Below are 19,955 nucleotides of genomic sequence, written 5' to 3'. Positions count from 1 at the left end.
TCATGTCTTCAGAAGTTAGAACCACCATCATGTCCAAAATATATAAAGACCCTGAGGTAGTCTTAGCTCTTCGAGCCTTCCTCAATGGAGAACTATAGCTTGGGCTACCACAATTTGCACAGATGGATGGAGCTGAGGAGATGCCAATAGAGGAGGAACACTTAGATCCACAACCCAACCTAGATGAGAACCTTGTTATACAAATACCTGTTAACAAGTTGGGACAATACTTCGAGGGTGATAAATCCAATGCGACCATACCAATCACTAGTAAGGGATTAACTGTGAAGGGAATCCTTGATGGTGGAGCTGGGGTTAGCATTGTGACTAAAAATTACTGGGAAACTATGGGAAGACCTCACCTTGCGACCACAACCATAGTAGTGAAGATGGCCAATGGGTCTATCGTTAAACCTATTGGGATGCTAGAAGATCTCAAGATCAAGGTCTTTGGACATAAAATAAAGATTACCTTCATTGTTATGGATTTCTCCATACACACTATGGCATCGGAGATGATCTTAGGACGTTCTTTCATGAGGGAAGCAAAAATGGTGCATGACTGGTCTAAAAACCATGTCTACTTGCAGTTCCAAGATTCTGTCATTCGAGTGGATCTTGTGACTGGTCGAGCACATCCTCTAGGAAACAGGATTATAATTGATCATAGATCTGACACCACAGTTCACTCGGCCCCATTGCAGTATTGTTACACGTGTAAAGAGGACACTGATGTTGGGGAAGATTCTCCTGATATGGATGTACTACCTGGGATGACTGAGTCTGACAATGTGGATTGGGTCCACCTAGCAGCAACCATAGACACTTGGGGAAACAGGGGGACGACCTGGGTAACATCTGAGGGGGACAAGCTCATTTCAAACGGTATGATCTACCCAAGGAAGGGGGGAGTGTTTGCTAACAGTCATCATTCACTCGCTTCCCTCTCAACCTTCCTCCCTGACCTCTCAATCTTCCAATCTTAGGGAATGTATATATAAAGCCTTATACTCTCAAAAAACAAAAAGAAATAAAGAGCAAGAGAAATTAGCAAACGAGTATGCACAATAAAAGTCAAAAAATTGACTCAGACCTACACATTCACATCCGGTACACTGAAACAGAAACCTATGCCATAAAACACCTTTGATCCTCATCACTCGAGTGATGGAGGGTAGGTAAGATTAGTACGATAGGAGTGTTTCTGTTTTAGAGTTGAGTGATTAGCAAAGTTCCTTTTTCCCACTGATGTGCCTCCTAGAGGTATTGTTTGTGTTTCTTAGTGTGTATAGGAACGTGTTGCTGTGGTTAGGATTTGGACCTTCATGGGATCTTTCTCTCGTTCATACTTCAAATCAAGCGCGACCATCAACACACAGAGGTGTTTCTTGTCCATTAGCATTGCCCCTTATCTTTTTGCATCTATGATTGTCTGCTTTGATTGTGATTGGTAGCATAATATCCAGCACATTTGCTTAGTATCAAACATTTAATTCAATGTCATTTTTTGTCATAATCACTTGTCTAGGTTTAAACATCAAGCAAGTCCGACTAAGCTAGTTTGACCAAGTTAGGTGTTACAGATCTTCTCTTAATACCATGGGGAATGCCTTCCTAATAATAAATGGTTACTTAGCTTCTTAATCCGATTTAGGCAGCATTGTGTAACATGTACCAGGGCTTTCTAGTGGGCTTAGTCCCTATTGACCTTTAGCTTAAGTATTATAAAGGGAGTTTACTAGTGTGATGAGCATGGGGAGGGTAACAATGTTATATGACCCCCCAAAGTTACAAAATTAAAATGTTGAAAACGAAAAATAAAATAAAAATCAAAGTGCCACAATGTAAAATCTTAAGCTGGAAGAGAAATCTCAGCTTGATTGGGTACTTCACTCACATGTATCACCTATGGTACTAGAGTCCTAGAGGTTCCCAGTGTGGGCGCTTTTCCTTGAAAAGCAAAAAACCCAAGGCATTCAAACTAAGGACAAACATTAAAATTGAATCACTGTGAAAAGACTTTGGGGGGTCAAAGAAAAGGTAATCAGTCAGGCGATGATTTCATGAGAAATTCCTTTTATCGTAGCTTAACTACAAGGTCTTCTAGGTATAGCGTCTAGTCAGCCCTCGAACATGAAATACTTGGCTCTCGCGATTAAACAACTTAATTGACCAAAGAAAATTAAGAAGCTTACCCATGGTATTAATAGTCGATCTCTAGTGCCTTTCGACTGTTAAATTAGCGACCCCAGACTTGTTTAATTTTGTACCTTTACAGCTGTTTATGCATTTGATTATATTACAATTTAATGTTTATTGCTGACAAATGGTTTAAAATTCTGTTACCAATCACATTGTCTGCCTACAACTGCATATGTTTTTTAATTCTATATGAGAATGCAATTACTTTGCCAATGTTGTTTGGTTTTTCAGTAACTGAAGAAGGCTAAGGACATTCATCTCAAATGCTCTTCCACCTCGACAAACGAGCTGCAACTCAATAGCTTCCGAGGACGGAATCTACATCAAGAAGGGGGGCATGTTAACCCTCACGGCTCACGGACACCCTATCACCTACGACGGACGTTGTATTATTTACTTGGTAGAGTTAGGTACCGGGCTTGTTGGTCCAATAGGAAAAGGGTAAGAGTGATCGCCGATGAGAGGCGCACTCTAACTGGGACATTCAAGGGATTAGTTGGCTAAGCATGGACGCCCAAGTGTGAATGGGGTGAGCTCATATAAAAGTCAACTAAACCTAAAATTCACTCATTCTCTCATTTGTGCAATTGAAGAGTGATCTTGCTCCATCTCCATCTTCTTCTTCTTCATCTCCTTGTGTGTGTGTATGCGTGAGAGAGAGAGAGAGAGAGAGAGAGAGAGAGAGAGAGAGAGAGAGAGAGAGCGATCGAGCATTGCTACAATGGCACGGCGGCGGTGAAGCAGTTGAGTGAGGCATAGCGGCGTCTCCCTCTTCTTCGCGGCGAGGAATCCTCCACGAAGCAAGCGTAGAGCGGTGAGTGACACACCATCGTCATCTTTGAGCTTACTAGTTTAGGCTTGTTGTGTGCTTGGAGCCATTTGTGGCTCGCACGCGGTGTATCGGCAAGTTCCTTGCATTGACACGTGCGACATATGCGCACAACTGACCCAGTTTCATGTCAAAATATTGTCAAACATGGATCACGTTCCATGTATCTTTTGACCATTTGGGACTAAGGTTTGATTAGTAGGTAGTCGATATCATTTAAAATAACTTTCCCAAAAGGAACAATAGTAGAAAGTTGCAAAAAGTTGACCAAATCATCAAAATATCAGAAGCTAGCCAAAAACCGCAAAGCAAACACAAAATTTTACTTTTGATTGATAAAAGTGATCCAAATTCCCAAAAGGTTTTGGGGTAGATTGGTGACATTACTTGTAACCAGCAGGCCAAATTTGGAATCCAGGTCTGATGGAACATGGATCGCAATCCATGTACCTTTTTTTATCTTTTGGATAGAGACCATACTAGCCTATAGCACTGAACATTACAGACAAAACTTCCAAATGCACGATAGTAAAAAAAGTTCAAAAGGTGGGTCAAAAGTGGACAAAAGCACTTCAAGACCAAAAATTGCCAAGCAGACATAGGGTTTGAATTTTGGATGACCTAGATTGATTCAAATCACACAAAGAGCATACAGGTAAGATCAATTGACCAATGGGAAGATGTGTACCAAGTTTCAACAAGTTCCAACACAAAAGTACATGGATCGTGATTCATGTTTCTTTGTCATAGATTGAGCTCAACAACATAGCTAGAGCTAGTCAAGGAGCGTACTGGTCAGTTCAAAATTGAATTTAGACTTGATTTGTGGATGATACAAGCAAAATAGGAATTTTTGCCAAAAAAGTAATAAAATTTTATCAACTTTAGATTTTGACTAACAGAGCGGCTGTAAACTCATAGCCACCAAGTGCTTATTGTACATATTTCAAGAGATAGAGTGTGCAGCTCAGAGTGCTCTCTATTGAAGGATTTGGATGCATCAAATAAGGTAGAAGGTCGGGGTTTTGCAATAGTGTTTTCTTGATGTATATGCAATCAAGCAGACTATATCAGAGTAGAAACCCACTATGAGAGACCACATTAGTCACATTGCAACCAAAGAGAGTGTTAACACTAGAATGGTAACCTAACAGGACATAAAAGTGTCCTTTCGGGGTTTTGGGAAAAAATTCCAAAACCGTAGTAGATCCACTCATTTTGAAAAATCCTTTCATGAGCTTATAGTTCAATAACTACTACATATGAAAAAAATGAGAAACTTGTAATTTTTCTCATCCCTTGGCACTACAAGCCTCCAAAGTTGATGGACCAGCGCATTTTGCCCAAAACAGCAATTTCTTACGGTTGATTGCATATAAATAAGAGTGGGGATTTTTGTAGGACATGAGATAAAATGCCTTGTTAACTTCAATGGGTTGGTGACCAAAACATATGGTTTATTTTACCTCACTAATTTTTTTTTGGGCAAAAAAAATAGGTACAAAAAAGTTGCATTTTTGCCATTCTGCGGACCTATCATCAAAGTTTCTATAGTCACGCTCAATACAGATACTATATACATGTTTTCTTAGTTACCTTTGGGCCTTTGGTTTCAAAAGGAGCCATGGAGCATGTCAAAAGGATAATGGATCTCTTACAATTGGAACCTTGGGGGCAATGATAAAGTGCTAAATACAACAAACATGAAAAAACTGGGTTTAGCATTATGACCTCTAGAAACCCATAGAAACTACTCAATATCTAGCCAAGTTTGTAGTCTATGATTAGGTATGGTTACTACCTACAAAATACACACAATTGGCCTAAGAAACTAGCAATATAGAGAAAGTAAAACTTGCTACTCTAAAATGTATCGTATTCTTCAGCAATCAAAAAACTCAACCATCATCATATACTATGCTATATAGCATATTAGGTCCCCCAAAACTCAAGTAAGATTAGCTTTATGCTATACATTACACTTACACAATTAAACTTGAATTTGGATATCAAGAAAGCCACCAAAAAAATCATAAAAGTGCTAATTTTGGCCAAAAAACAAGATTATGCAATTCTTGTAAATTGGTCATAACTTTCAATTTTAACGCTTAGCTCTCCCTACAAGCATCAAAACATGTTGAGAACTATGAAGGCCTAACCTCTAGACATCTAAACCTCACCAACATGAAGTTTAGAGTGGTATAGTTGCCAAAAATTGAAAAAAAAGCCAAAAACAGGACCCGTTTTTTCACAGAGTTTAGGTTCAAAAATGTTGTGCAAGAGTAAAGTTAATGGTGAGATCGATACTCCAAAAAAAATGCTAAGTTTTTTTCAGCTCATAAGGCAACTTTGTGGATATATAGCACCTAGAAATTCATTTTCATACTCTTCAAATAATTCAAGCAAAATGGTCACTTAACAGGACACAAAAGTGTCCAAGGACATAAAAGTGTCCTGTTACCATCCTAGTGTTAATTAATCAAGGACTTTTTCCGACCTTAGAGCCCATTTTAGAAGAGAATATTTTTTATATGTCTTTAGAGAGATCTTACACCTACACAACTGAAGGGTTGAAGTGTGTGAGTTTCAAAGAGGGAACAACCATGAGAGCAGGACCATCCGAACCTGCACCAACCATGAAACTATTGCACTTAAAATATCAATGTGGAAATGAACAAAGTTCAAAAAATTACAACGACAATATGGATCGCTACTGTGTGAAATTAGAAGAAAGACCTAGTGAGTTCAAGGGTATAATGCTTGTGGACTAAAGTGGTGATAGATACTTTGATAATGAAGGTACCATGTACTTAGTTGTGTAGAATCCTTATATTGTGGACAAATGGGGGTTAACAGGTACCAATGATAAGATTGATGTCGAGCCTGAAGATAATCCATCAAAGCTGGATATTCCTAATGCAAAGCTTATGTGAGTGAATATGGCAACTTGAATCAACATGGATAATACACATGTGAGTTTGTACAAATACAACAATGGAGAGAAAATGCTCTATTACAAGTGTGACATGCCCAACACTACACATTTATTAGAGCAAAAAGTCTTGTATGTTTTTACATACAAAGAAAGGAGAGATACCCAAGTGATCATACTTGATAAGTATGGACCAAGGTACTCTTTAGTAGATTGCAAGGAGCTAGAAAAATATACGTACTTTAGAGGCCCCCTTCATTAGTACTATGTTACGCCTAGCACTCATAGACCCATTGTCTTAGAGACGAGGCCAAAAACCATCAGAGCAAGTCATGTTAGAACTAGAATGGAAGATTTGTTCAATTGACCATAATTTTTTATACATAGACCAATGTGATCATTGAATTTGAGGGTCCCAATGACCATACATAGAGGCAATGACACTCCAAACACTATTCATACTACGAGGGTTACAAACACATGCATCAAAGCTATGGATGTACAACCAAATGAGAGAACTACTAAGAGAAATTTCATCACAACTCTTAATGGTGTATATGAAGTGAGAGATGTTGTCTTAGGAGAGCCTAGATTAATGAGAATGGTAACAAAAACATGATGGATGTGACCATCTCAAGTGGGAGAAATGTGTTTCCAAAAAGTACAATGGGTTGGGGGATCCATACACATATGTTTCACTTTTAAAGAAAGTCTTAAGTGCTAAACAAGTCGTGGATTTCCACACTTAGTACAAGGGATTGGGTTAACCTTGGAAGGAACAACATTGACACCATTGAATAACAGATATTCCCCAAATATCGAGCAACTCCTATGAGGGTTTGGAGAGGAATTTTCTAAAAGGGGTGTCAAACACAATATAGACTCCCAAATCTATGCCTTTATGAAAAAAGAGAAGAAAAAGGTGAAGGAAGTTTTGCTTCACTTCAAGCAATACATCGAGAGATGTCCATTTTGAGAGATATTGCAAGACAAATGATTTTAAGTTCTCTTTATAGAGGTCTTGAGAAATGAAACTCTCAAGAAGGATTTGCACTCGAAGGCATGCACCACATTTGAGCAGGTCACTAGAGAAGCATTGTATCTAGTTGACAATTGCAAAACTTATGGAGAGGTATCAAAAGACATAGACACAACCACAAGCAGTGCCTCTTCAACCATTAGTGAGTCCTCAACAGAACATTGTGCTCCTATTTCAATCACATCAACTGTAGATCAAGTGGTCAAGGAAGCAATCCAAAGGATGAATAAGACTTATTGACAAAACTGAAATCTACGACAACAATCTCCATAGGTAGTAAATGTACCTAGAGCATTGAAGTGGTGTGAAATCAAGAAAAAATATACCAACCATGAGACAAATGAGTGTTTCTACAACCAAAACTACGTAAGGGAAAGGCCATATGGACCTCAAGGGGTGCAACCTTTTCCACCACCATCGATGTACCAAATAGGACCCAACAACACAACGCAAGGGGGAGATAAGCCATAACATGCATTGGGAAGAAACCCCCTTTACCTCAAGACAATAGTGATTTTTTGATATACACAGACAGTAGAAACACCCTGGATACAAAAATATTGCCATCAATTTCTTATTATGAAGAGCCAGTAGAAACCTATGGAAGAGAGCCTGAAGTGGTGACCTATGGGAGTTATCCTTCTTGAATAAGCTTAGATGAGGCTACAAAGCCTTCATATGTGGCTCAACAACCAAAATACCATTACATGATGAACAAAAAACACGCTCATGTTCATAGGGAACTAGAACTACAAACCTAGAGTATATCCTTTGAGGATAGGACAAACAGTAGGGGCACCAACAACCTCTCATCTTGAAGGTCCTTGCTATGAATGTGGAGGCAACCATTGGGCACAAGTTTGTCCACACGATGGGGAGACAACAAAGAGATTTGGATTTTGTGAGGGTTTCTTAATCAATCACCTACCAGATTGCCCAAAGAATCCAAAAAACAAGGGAAAAGCAATTGTGAATGTGTCATTAAAGTTTTACCTTATTCAAGCGGATCTGAATCTGAGCCGACAATTTCTATCGATGTGGTGACTATAGCTTGTACTCAAGAAGCAACAAGAAATATGTCGATAGTGGACGAGCCAAAACACTGAGAACAAATCAAACTAGAGAGTTTAGCGACAAGGACTCAAAGAAAATCCTAGAAAGCGAAAAGAGACAAAATGAAAGCAAGGAAGCTAAGAGAAAAGGTAGTCTTGGAGACAAAGCTGCAGCAAATAAGGGCAAAGCTCAAATACAAACAAGAAAACATGAAAAATTTATCAGGTGGTTCAATCTTGGATGCAATGTTATAAGTATATGAGGTAAGGCTCAAAAACAACGAGACCCTAGGGCAAAGATGGTTGACGTATCTACATCCAAAAATAGAGACAAGAAGATTGGAAATGTGCAGACGGCTCATAGAGGTAACAACCCAAGCTATATTGCAACCAGAAACATTAAATATTCCCAAATAAGTAGTGCCAATACCTCAAAAGGAGGACAAAAGTGTGCACAAAGAAAACAAAACAAGTGAATCAAATGAAACTTGAAAAGAAAACACCATTGGACACAAGGGTAGTAGCTAACACAAGGCCAAGTCTCAAGAGATACAGCCTATTCCAGAAGTAGAAGAGCCATGGCCACAATCCTTGTGGGAAACGATCAGAAACCACAAAGATGGTAGTACAACTTTCAAGTTAGCACCTATCCCAAAAGTCAACATGGACCATGAGATCTATCCTAGAGGCATACAATCACTATACAGGGATGCAAGGGTAGAAGTGTCTGCATTGGAGAGTAAACCTGCGACATTAAATACTTTACCTTATTTTATAGGGGAATAGGAGACAAAATTATAGATTAAGGTCATGCCATCTCAATGGAATGCCATTGTACAAATGATGGATACAAAAAGCCTCCCTGAATTGATGTTGTCTCCTATAAGATGTACCATTACTCTCTTAGAACTTGTGAAAATTAGAACACATCTATGGGGCCAAATGGGATTCTTTTTGGAAAGGATGGGCCTGAAAATCCCTCCTCAAGGTGTCCCTATGAATGAAAAAATGGATAAGACTCAACCAAAGAAACTGAAAGCAAAACCTGTGCTAGTAAACAAGGTGGGTGATTACCATGAAGGGAAAGAAGGCAAAACCACCTTACCACTAGAGCACAAGGGAGTGAAAATGATAGCCATACTTGATAGCGGGGCTGGAGTAGACAAAGCTACCAAAGAGACCTCAGAGAAGTGGGGAATAATAGCTTTCAGGAAGACACGAATGAAATTACAACAAGCAGATGGGTTTGTAGAAAGACCTTTGGGTATGCTTAAACAAATAATTGTATCCTCTTGTGGGATTGAATATGAGCATACTTTTGCCATAGTGGACTTTGGTAAAAGCAACAATATTGACGTTATTTTGGGGTGATAATTCATGCATCAACTCAAAATGGTGCAAGATTGGGGCTATGATCACCTCTACTTGAGGCATAAGGGAGTAACAACGAGGGTCAGCATCAAGGACCATAGTTACAGAGACGTTAATCAAACCTTGGTGGAAGAATTTGATATAACTACAGTAACTAACAAACAACTACTTGCATGGGTAACAAACCAAACACATGATTGGATGTGCAAAGCATCTGAATGTGGAAGCCTGAGAAAGGAAGATTGCATCCTAGAGCAGGTAGTAGGGGATAACAACTAAATTTGACAGCCCTTTCTTGAAGATTTGTTTGAATACTTTGGATGAGATCAAATATTGTTGACTCTAGAGATTTGTGTGAATGAGCTAACAGCCCACAAAATTTTGTGACGACAAAGGTTTTGATAAAATGTCCTTCCAGATGGTGAATGCTATCTTGGAACCAAAAATAGAAACTAAGACAACAAAAACTCAGTAGATGATTGATTGCAAACAAATAGTGAACGAGGATTCCATTCGAGATATTAGCAAAAAAAGTGACGATGAGTTTCAAGATTTGAGGGATGACGACCTATCGATCGCGAGGAGTAGCTCTAAAAATGAGGATAAGATAAAACCGCATGAGGTGCTCTTCTATGATTTTCCAAATTAACAATCAAGAAGACAACAACAATATCAAAGGAAATGAGTGAGAAAACAAAGAGACATACAAAAGAAACCAATGCCTTGAATATTGAGCAAAACGCAGTATGAGATGCTCGTCGAAGTAGATGACTGTGTCAAGGACAAGATCACATGAAAACCAGTGAAACGAGCTTCTATAAGCACAAAGCCAAAGAAGCAAAGTAGAGGGAAACCCAAGGACACAAAAAAAACATCATAAAAAATGTCCAAAATCAAGCAAAAACATAATATCAAAAGCTAAAATAGACCCTAAAAGAAGTGGACAACGAAAATGGAAAGCGAAGAGGTATTTGACACAGAGAGATTTGATGCATCCTCTCACTATAAGAAATACACCATACAAGATAGATGAATTGTAGTTCAATAGCCAATGAGGGAACTCAACAAACTAGGCACATCTTATGATGCGCCTAAGAATGCTAAGAGGATTGACCTAGCTAAACCAAGGGAAGAACCAAAACTGGATTATATAGTTACATACCTCATTGAGAAGAAGAAAAACTTCTAATAGCTACTCTCGAGCAATCTAAAGATGTGTTTTCTTGGTCATATAATGACCTTAAGGGAGTTTCTCCTAGCATTTTCCAGCATACGATACCCCTTAAGAGTGATGCCAAACCCTTTAGCCAATGTCACTATACTTATAATGAAACATTTGCAAAGAAAATCAAGGAGGAGATAGAAAAGCTCAAAGAAGCGGAGTTTATCTATGAGATTGAACACACAGATTGGGTGGCACCAATTGTGGTAGTACCCAAAAAGAATAGAAAATTATGAGTATGTGTAAATCTCAAGCAGGTAAACGCTGCCACCGTAAGAGAAACTATCCCTTATCTATCACAGATCATGTGATTGAAAGAGTTAAGGATAAGGAAGCTTACAACTTTTTTTGATGGATTTTTAGGCATTATCAGCTCACTGTAAAGCCAATAGATAAGCACAAAAAGGCCTTTACAATAGAACGGGGCATATTTGCTTGTCGACCGAGTAATGCCATTTGGCTTGACAAATGTACCTGCGACATTCCAAAGGCTAACGAAACCCGCGTTCAGAGAATATCTAAGACAATTCTTAGAAATTTACATGAACGACTTATCCATGCATTCTCTCCTAAGAAACACACATAGTGCATATGAAAAAGATCTTTGAGAAGTGTAGGACTTATTGTATTTGTTTAAATCCGAAGAAATGTGTTTTCATAGTAAGACAAGTGAAGATTTTAGGGCACATCGTTTCCCAAAATAGCATTTTCACAGACTTTGAGAAGATACGAATCATTGTTTTTCTTCCAAGACTTGCAAAAATTAGAGAGGTGTGAGCCTTTATGGGCCATTATGGTTTCTACCGATTGAGATAAGATATTTCATGTCCATGTATGTTAGCGGATTGACTGAACGAATGCCCACCTGGCCGGACACGTAGCCAAATACCACATTTGTAGTCTATTATTTTCCGAGCGAGTGTAGTGATACTCTATGTAAATCCCGATTCCAAAGTAACATGTCAATTCCCTGAGTTGTAATCCTGTCATGATAATTGTAAAGGTCCATGTGAGCGGGCCATTGGCCATTTAGAAAGCCCTATGTATAAAGGTCAATAAATTTAATGTAAAAAGAGGCTCATCTTTGGAAGTAGAAAGGAGATCTGAAAACGTACGCTCAAGCTACGAAGCTGCTCCAACTTGTAATCAATTTTTCTAATGATTGGGTAATCCATTTTCAATTTTGAAACTTGCATTGTGTTCCTCTCTCTTTGCTCTTTCAATGAAGTGTAAGCATTGTCAATTTTGTTGAGGTTTGTGAGTACGCATTTGTGAGCCTTAATTGTAGTTTTGAGTGCTTATATCACTGTTTTTAGTCGTTTTGACCATAGGAGAGTGTTCCTAGACCATAGGGCAACCTTTCTAGACTGACCTATTGCAGTTTTCAGGACCTTCATGATGAATCGTGATTTTGGTACCTTGTCAAATTGTGACCAGACTTGATAGGATAGTGCCCCTAGGTGTTCTAGAACTCCTCCTAAAGTCTTGTTGCATTTCGAGTCCGTTCGAGTGCCAAAATGGCATGGTGACCTAGAAAGGACATAGGTAGATTTCCTTGATCATTGAGTGAATGATTTTCTTGTTGAGTTGCTGTATTAGCTTGTTAGGTTCACTTCTTGAGATTGACAACCTCAAAGAGTCTCCGTGCCCCATTCGAGTCACTTCCTTGAGTATTGACATTATGTTAGTGCTAGATAGCTATGCTACAGACGTCCGTCGTGGCGACCCGCTAACATTGGTGCTACTGTCGGGGATATGATCCTTATATGGTAAGTGACCTAGTGCGTATTTAGAGCGTTCTTTTTGGAAGATTTGTCTTCCATTCCATTTACACCTTAGCAGTGAAGCAACTAGACACGTGGTTTAGTGTTTGGTAGAGTCTAGAAGTCGAGAACTTGCTGGATCTATTCTCGAGAGGTAAAGAGGATTGTGAGTGAGATAGCCAAAAGCATTTCATTCTTCGATTTTATCTATGCTTTCAAAGTGTTGTACCATTTTTCATTTTGACTTTTTTTTTTGTACCATTTTGTTTGTTTTTATTTCATGTTTCAGTAGAAACTACCACCATCAAATTTGGGCTAAAAGATTGAGAGAAAAAAAGGGTGAAAACCATATTTTGGCCAAAATGACCATAACTTTGAAATCATGAAAATTTGATCGTAGAGACCTCAAAAGTGATCCAAATTCAAAAAGTTATGGATCAAGGGCATTAGCAAACTCTCTAGAAGCAATCTGGAAAGTTTGGCCAGATTCTGTGAAGGAACATGGATCGCAATCCATGACCCTAGAGACCATTGTGGTAGAAAAGTGATTAGTGACACTGTGTATCAGTGGGATATTTCTCTGAACAAGTTTTCTTGAAAGAAAAACTCAAAAATCACATCAAAATTGGATGATAGGGCCAAAACAACAAAACAAATTAAACATTTTAGACGCAAAATTTGGGGTTTTTCAACTTTTTAAGATTTAAATTCAAAAAGAAGTGAAAATATGACATCCACCGAGTGCAGACATATTATTGACCATTTTGCATGTTCAAAAGGGGTGGAACATGGATCGCGATCCATGTACCTTTTTGACATTTGGGACTGATATTTGACCAGACGTCCCTGATAACTAGTGGGACAACTTTGCCAAAAGGAACCATATAAAAAAATTACAAAAAGTCGATCAAAACACCAAAATTCTGCCAGAAAGCCAAAAACCACAAAGCAGACACAAAATTTTGCTATTGCTTGGGCAAAAATGATTCAAATTCAAAAAGATATGGGGAAGAGTGTCACCATGACATGGACTATTAGTTGCCCAAGTTTCATGTCAAAATGAGGTCAAACATGGATCGTGATCCATGTACCTTATCATGATCTTTGGATTGAAATTGACAAGTAGGTAGCTGATACCATTTGGAACAACTTTCCCAAAATGCACAATGTTAAAAAACTGAAAAAAGCTGGACAAAATAGTCAAATACAGAAACTAGTCAAAAACGGCAGGGCAAATAGAAAAACTTACTTTTGATTGGGAAAAAGTTGTTTAAATTAAAAAAGAAGTGGTGGAGTAGACTATCCACACTGCAAGTAATCATCATGTCAAATTTGGTGTTCAGATGTGATGGAACATGGATCGCGATCCATGTACCTATATCATGATTTTTGGCTGAGATTTGAGTAGTAGATAGCAGAGACATAGTTCACCAAAATTGCCCAAGCTTTTGATAGACAACTCCAGATTGAGTTAGGTATAGCTAGGAAGAAAGCTTGCTGTTTTTTTTTTTCAATCATTGCTTGATAGGTTCACTTTTTGAAGCCAATATAACAGAAAGTAGAGATGAAGGCTGAAATTTTCTAATTCTTCTTCTTCACTACACCTATTGATAATACGTTCTAGGAAACATAAGTGATAAATAATCATAATAGAAAGACGACGTATAACGGTGAGGTGAAACCCCTAGTGAATAAGCTAGCAAGATAAGAGCCATCATGATTAGTAGGTAGCCCATGTTGGTGAAGTCCAACTTTAGTACAACTAGTCATGTTCCCTGTGTGCACTTCCTCATGCCAATGATAAAGAAGGGTGAGAAGTCATCCAAATGAAGCATGCATTGAGTTTGAGATCTAAACATCAACCCTTAAGCTCAACAATATCTGATATTCTCCAATAAAAGCTCACATATGAGGTTAAGGCATGATTCTTGAAGTAATTGCAAGTTGTCAAATACAAAGTTAGCACAATTAAGATTGACAAAAAAGGTTAGCACAACTTCCTACTTGATTATTTACTCCCCTCTATAGAATAAATCCTCCGATTTTCCAATCTTACCCCCATGGGATTCAGTATTACTATGAGGGGATATCACCTATATGAGCAACCCTTAAGCTATGAAAAAAAAAATCATGTACACCAAAAAGAAGAAAACTTTGCCATGATGGCAGATTGTAAATGTGAACCAACATTGCTATACATTAATAGTAGTGCTATTGTAGATAGCCTCATACACCTCATGGACTAGCAAGAATCTTCTATTGTGGCCCACTCTTTTCTTTGGGAACTTACCAACTCTTACTAAGGGGTGTGATTGTTGCAAGGTAGATTCATGCTTACACAACAAGAGCTTGTACTTGTAGCAACTTCCTTTTTCTTGTGCATACCAAGTACCCTTCACAATAGATGTGCTAGTATGATAATAACTTCCTCGAACATCTATGACAATAGTGTGGGTCCTCTTCTTCTCTACTATAAATTTCAAGATGTAGAAACTGGTAAGTTCATCATTTTCATGATGACCAACAATAGAGAAATTTCCACCAATATGGACTTTGCCTCACTCAAAGCGTCAAGGTATACTTCATATGAAAATTCATTGATTTCCTCATTATTATTGACATCATTGGAGGGTTCAAGTGTGACATACTCCCAATTAGAAACATGCATGGAATTTGAACACATCCTCCAAAGACCTTGCATGCATGAATTGAAAAAACATCCAAAAGCTCCGACAAGTTTGATTTCATTTATGAAAAATTTACCGTGTGCTCGTATTGGACAACATAGAGAAAGTCAAAGTCCTTATAGGGCCCCTTTGAGATTCCAACATTTTTCTAATGATTTTGATACATCAGGATATGACATATACTGCTTATTCTAGTGGTATGGGACATTGGAATATGTAGTATGTGGATGATGGCAGGCATAAGCAAATGTGTTTGTTTAGTTTTAATAATTTTTCTATCAATATGTGATATTTTTTACACACAATACTAACCATTGTTTTTGACAAGTATGGTTTGCAGATTATTATCTTGAAACTAAGGATGGAGATGTATGTAATGAAAATTGATCTATAATTATTTTACTGCAGCTGACAAATGGAAAAACCATGACGACTAAGCTATGGCATATGTGAAGGGATATCACATTTATGTACACTTTTTTATTCAAGCGCTCTTTATGAGCAATGGTCATTATTATCTCAAACTGGGCAGTCTGTATCCATTTTGAGCATTCAAGAAATCTACAAATAAATACGTGGAAGAGGAAAATGCTCACTCTTGCATGGGGGGAGATTGCACTTGGTGCCTGTATTTATTCTTGTCTCCTCTTCTCTTTTCTCTCATGTCATGTTGATGTAGCCCTCCGCTCTAGCCTAGGTGCATCTACACATGCTCTCTTACTCTCTCTTGTTGCTATCTCTCTCTCTCTCTCTCTCTCTCTCTCTCTCTCTCTTCATGTATAGCTCAATTACGTGCTTGTGGGATTGGCCAGGTATGCACATTTGTCAATTTATGGCTTGCAATATGTTATTTGTTATTTTTCAATGCCTTCCCCACTTTCAGTTGTAGCAATATATGCTCATCATTCTAGGGCTAACCTACCTTTCCATTGTGCACTAAGCAATACACTCTCTGTTGTGTGTCTTGAGCTTCTTCATCTTCACCGAGCTATGTGTGTGCATCCCAGCAACCCTTATCCCCATACCCCTTTTTGTTCTTCTTTTGCTCTTTGGTGTGTCACTGCTGGTGTGTGGGTGCACACCCACATGCCATTTGTGGTGTGCAAAGAGAAAGAGAGATAGATAGATAGAGAGAGAGAGAGAGAGAGAGAGAGAGAGAGAGAGAGAGAGAGAGAGAGAGAGAGAAGCATCGAGGATCATGTGTGGATATTGATTTCCATAGGGTGTATGTGTGTTTGCCAGCATGATATCGATTGTGTGTTTCTTGGGAAGTGTGTTGTTTTAAGTGTGATTTTGAGCAGATTGGGGTGTTGTGAGTGTAATGTGCTATAGAGAGAAAGTTGTATGTGTTTTTGGGTGTGTTCTCATTCCCCCTTTTCATCTTCTAGTACTTGCATTGAGGAGGAAATCTGATTTCTCATTAGTTGGATTAAAGAAGTATTTTTTTCAACAAGAAGTGATGGTAGTACATAGCTACAAGTTGAGCTTTATTGAAGAAGAGAATTCAAAGGAACAGATGGCCACTTTTTAGCTATATATGCTATCACTGCATATGCCAAATGAAGACAACTTAAGAATACATACTAATATCTTTCACCTCACATAGGCTTAAGACTCATGAAAGAACTACTCAACCCATGACGTTGAACTATTGGTAGTCATTCACGCTCAAAATATTTGGGAACACTACTTGTTGGGAAGGATGTTCAGACTTATAATAGACCATAGGAGCTTAAAGTGGACCTTCACACAACCAATCTAGAATATGCGCCAAAGACACTAAGTATAAATTCACAAGAATATGACATTGACATTATCTATCCCCAAGAAATGCAAGCGGTTACAGATCCATGGTTGATATTTGAAAAAGCAAAGGTATGGTTTGATGCTTTAGAAGCTTAACCAAGGCGGGCATGGCCAGCCTTGCAGGCTTGCTTCTTGTAGGATTTCCACAAGGAGGTATCACTTGTTGATATGGATGAAAAATTGAAGGCTTTAGGGCAAGAAGTAAGTGAAGAATTTGTTGTTTTTCTTAATCATTTTGAAGAATGCTGAGTAGAGTTAGCAATTGCTATGCAATTGGCCAACGAGAAGTATTTCAATTTGGAAAAATTCATGGAATGTTGGCATCCAAAGGTGCAACAAAAGGTGGATTTCAAGGGTGTAGAGAATTACAGTGGTGCGGTTGCAATTGCACGGGCAAAGAACAAGAAAATCAAGAAGAAGATTGAGCAAGGTGCATTAGGTTATGAAGCAATGTGTCCTAGCCCACCACTTTAAAGTCCAAGGGATGAAGTCCAAGTGGATAATCAAGAAAATTTGGGCATGGAATGATGTCTCAACATTGGGCACATACTTTTCAAGATTTGCTAGAGCAAATGCAAGAGCTTAGTTTAATTGTGATGGATAGATGGCAGCCAAGGGCAGGTAGAGGTAGAGCTAGCTTGGCTAATGCTACAATTTCTGGGAAGAAGGTTACTATATGTTCTAGATTTCCCACATCCACCCAAGGAAAGAGGAGGTATGTATCCGCCATTTGGCAGAGGTAGAGGGCAGGGTCCATTTAATGGTCAAAGAGAGAAACTTGTAGGGCTAAGAATCTCGTACCACCAGCTCTGCCAAGTAATGATGAAGTTCATAGGGTTAATATCATTGGTGTGGATGAGCAGGATGTGGATGTGCTGGCTAAAAAAAGAGCACAAGGAGAAAGGGATACAGAGATTGAATGAGATACCAAGGCTCATCAAGGTAAAGAGAAGGTATATGAAGGCAGAGAGCAAGGCTAGATACTAGCAAAAGGAGGGGTCCTTGCAAGGTCAAGCAATTTGGTTTTCATCTTGGGTGGGGTCATCCGGAGTATGATCTAATGAGTGATGTCAAAAGTCAAAAGGCTAACATTACATTTGGATAGTTGTTGGCATTAAATCCCAAGTTGAGGAGGCAATGAGTCTTCCAGTGTTAGTACGAGGCTTGCACAATTTTGAAGTAATGTGCATGCAATACAAGGATGACTCAAGATGTGAAGGTAAAGGTGATGGGAATTGAGTGCCTCATTAATGTTTTTGTGATAAAAACAAGTGAGGATGCTTATGTTGTCATTCTAGAGAGGCCATGGCTGCTTGCAGTTGGAGCTGAGCAGGATTGGGAGAGGGGAGTTTTTACTCCGTGAGACAAAGAGAATGGTGTGGTGCTTGACTTGAAGACTAGGGAAAGCCACTTTAATCCTGTGATGGGAGGTGATTCGAGCACTAGCTATGAGTACGAGTCAGAGTCAACATAAGGTAAGGGCTCTACTAGTATAGAGGAGGAAGAAAGCAATGAAGGCTTGTTCAAGGTTGACACGGATTTGTTTGGAGTCACCATAGACTCCCCCAATTCTATGGAAGGTATGCAATCTCTGGTTTGTGGTGTGGATGTAGTAGTGGTAGAGAATATTTTGGGTGAATATTTGACCAAGCAAGAAAAGAAGGGTTGTGTGGAGCTATGAGCATCATATCCCAACCTATTTAAAATAGAGTACAATGACACAAGGGGAGCCAAAGGGGTGGAGCATTGAATTTTTCTCAAAGAAGGATACAAGCCAAGGGCACAAAAGCTATGAAGTTTGGGGGAGATTAAAAAAGAGGCTTTGTGGTAGGAAATCAACAAGCTACTCAAAGCAATTATATTCATCTATTCATTGCAAGAGTCTAAGTGGGTTTCTCCTACTATCATTACACCAAAAAAGAATGGGAAGTGGAGAGTGTGTGTAGATAATAAACCATTGAATGTTACTATAAAGTGGAACCACTACCCCTTTCCATTAAAGGATGAAATTTGAACCAGGTAGTATATAGGACAGAGGTGTTTAATTATGGATGACTTCTCAAGATACTTTCAAATTTGTATTGCTTTGGACGACCAATTGAAGACTACTTTCATTTTTCTATGGGGTTGCTTTGCTTACTACAAGATGCCCTTTGGGTTGGTGAATTCCTACGTAACTTTTTGAGATTGGATGAACAAGGTGTTTGGACCATATTTGGGTAAGTTTATCAAGGTTTGTATGGATAATATAGGTTGCTATAGTTTGAGGGCTAATCATCTATCAAAGTTGAAGCTATGATTTCAAAGGTTAGACAAAGAGAGTGGTCGATTGAATCCCCATAAGTGCAAGTTGGCTCAACCACAGGCTCACTTGTTTGGTAATGTGGTCTCACAAAATGGTATAGAGGCTGATCTAGAAAAGGTGAAGGCTTTGGTTTTGATGGAACCCAACCAATGCGAAATGTTTGGTTTTATTTTTGCACAAGTTGAGGTGTTTGTCCAAGATCTTTTGGATGCTTTTTCAATATGTTTATCCCCTTAAAATGAATCAGCAAGTTCATAGCTTTTTCAATATGTTTATCCCCTTAAAATGAATCAGCAAGTTCATAGCTTTCAATGGTCAAAAGATGCACAGGTAGCCTTTGACAAGGTAACCTCCCAAAAATGAGGATGATTTCTATGTTGCTATGACGATAGGCATTCTTGCTATAGGTGTTGTTTTGATACAAAAGATGGGGAGATGCTACAAGATTATCTATTTTGATAGTCGAGTGATTAGCCAAAGAGAAAGGACTTACACTCAAGCTGAATAGTGTGTGATGATTTTGGTGTTTCCATGTAAGAAGTTTAAAATATATTTGATCATCTGTAAGTTCTCTGTACTCCACATCTAACAATTTGTTACCTAAAGTGGTGCTTCATCTAAAGCCAAGAAGACGTTGGAATGGGGGAAACGGTAACACAAACTAGATGCCTCTCTATAGCCCAACAAATATCCAACACCCAAGCCACTCGGATAGACTCACACACACTGTATTTTCTATATGGCTTT

This window comes from Adiantum capillus-veneris, chromosome 23, assembly GCF_014529385.1.
Source record: "Adiantum capillus-veneris isolate H3 chromosome 23, ASM1452938v2, whole genome shotgun sequence".
Taxonomy (NCBI): Eukaryota; Viridiplantae; Streptophyta; class Polypodiopsida; order Polypodiales; family Pteridaceae; genus Adiantum; species Adiantum capillus-veneris.
This window is presented reverse-complemented; position numbering follows the sequence as displayed.